The 2,041-nt window shown below is 48.3% G+C and overlaps 1 protein-coding gene across 2 annotated transcripts in view; it reads right to left on the bottom strand.

The window, feature by feature from the left end:
• Positions 1–2,041, bottom strand: part of TMEM161B (transmembrane protein 161B) — a 107,612-nt gene that overhangs the window by 17,073 nt on the left and 88,498 nt on the right. The window lies entirely within an intron of this gene.

Below are 2,041 nucleotides of genomic sequence, written 5' to 3'. Positions count from 1 at the left end.
TAAACTTAATTTTAAATATTTTAATTGGATGACCTGCTAGAAATGTATCAGTGTGACTTCATTATTTTAAAACTTCCTGAGGAAAACTCATTTGCATAATGATAATTTCTCAGATACAACCACACCAGCCATTTTCCAGTGTTAGTCTTCTACTCTACCTTTTCTCCCTCATTCTCTTCCAGCTGAAATCTTAAACCAGGGTAACAGCCAGCAATTAGCCAACTCAGTTAATTACTGCATGCTCTTCATCTTTAATAGTCTTGTCAGGAGGTGATGTGACTCCACCAGATTGTTGTTTAAGACATTAAATGACATGGCTACCCGTGACTGGTATTCAGTGATGCAGTGGCGGAGGAATGTTACCTTAAGCTGCACTATCATGCGGACAGTGCGTGATCGCTAGTAGCCTAACCAATCAGAAGTTGCCCCTAGAGCGTGACTGGCCGGACCAGCATGCTGAGGCCTCCAGAATGTTCCATCAAGGGGGGACCCTGATTGGCTAGGGAGTCTATAAAGGGGACTGCGCGCCTCAGCGTAGGGTCCCCAGACGCTCCCAGACTCCGGTCCTTGGGATCAGATCAAAAAGACAGCCTGATCACCTGTCTTGTCGTCTGGACAGACCCCTAGGCTTCTAGCTAGATTCCTAGCATGGGCTACCACAGCTTATAGCTAGACCACGCGCTATCCGGAACGCCCTGTGTGTTGCCCAACTAGGCATCATACTTGTACTGATAGTATTTTCAGCTGCAGTCGACCTTCACAATTACACCTTGCTTGTTACTCGCCGCTACCCATCATCCGTTTGTTCTCCGCACCACGTCGTCTGTGTCTACCTGCTACTGTAAATAGTCCTTGTAATTATTTCCTGTAATCGTCAAGTTGATTCAACTCGTTAATCATCTTGTTGGTTTGTAAGTAAACTTATGAATTTTCTTCACCTACTAGTTGTCGCGCTTTTTTTCTCTCTCACACTTGGCATCCCCGAGCGTGTCTGGGTTGGGGTCGCTACTCAGTGCCCCACTCGACACGCAACTGAGGCCATTTTCCAAACACCATTCTTGAATTATGACCCACATGGCGACGAGGATGGGATCGCCGAAGGAGCGAGAGAGGAATAATGCCCAAAATTTAAGATCCTCAAAAAGTGAGGAGGACAGGGTTGATTATGTGTCGTTAAACTGCCCCTGGAGGGACCGTCGACAGCCCCTGGTTGAGAGTACCACTGATTTGCAAGATCATGCCCGGTACCACCAAGCCGTAATGGGCACGATTAAAGGGTACTTTTCTGTAATTGCTGCTGCAAACTCCAAGCGCAAGAAGGAATGGGCCGTGGAGGGCCTAACTCCGGCCGCATTTGCCTGCCTGATGTCAAGCCCAGCAGTGAGGTATCGACCTTATGATAAAGTACAAGACGTAATTCCCTTTATAACACCGAAAGAAATCGCCGACATTAAAGATAAAGACCCCAGGCGAGAGTACGGGCGATGCATTAAATATGTAAAAGAAAGTAGCGGCCATGCCACGCCGTCGGACAGATTCAATTGCCCCACTCTCCGTGAGGAGAGCAGAGAGAGTGAAATCCTGACGGAGCTCAGGGAACAATTAGAGGAAAAGGGGCGAGAGTCCTCCTGGTGGAAATGTGGAGGGGAAAAATGGAAAAAAGGAAAAGTTATCAATATAATATATAGAACAATAACTGAGCTGTTAAGACTTGCAGCGAACCAGGCTGGTGACATCGAGGCCTTGGCCCAAGATGTCGCTGACAAGAATGCAAAGCTGGCAAGGTTAAAGTCCCAAAATGGCGGCAACCCTGAGGAGAAAAATAAGGTGGATGAGGAAGGAGCAGCTCACAAGATGGGAGGGGTAAGTGACATCACCCCAGGAGGGGAGGAGAACACCGGCCCTCTAGCGCCCCCTACCGCTTCACCAGGAAATGTAGGGAATAATGCTTCGGCGCCCCCTACAGTGTTAACAAAGGGACCAATCACCGACCCTCTAGTGCCACCTCCCTCACCGCCACCATACAAAATCCCCTCAGTAT

Source organism: Alligator sinensis, unplaced genomic scaffold (assembly GCF_000455745.1).
Source record: "Alligator sinensis unplaced genomic scaffold, ASM45574v1 scaffold218_1, whole genome shotgun sequence".
In the NCBI taxonomy this organism is placed as follows: Eukaryota; Metazoa; Chordata; order Crocodylia; family Alligatoridae; genus Alligator; species Alligator sinensis.
Note: the sequence above shows the minus strand (reverse complement) of the source record. Positions and strands in the feature narration are given on the sequence as shown.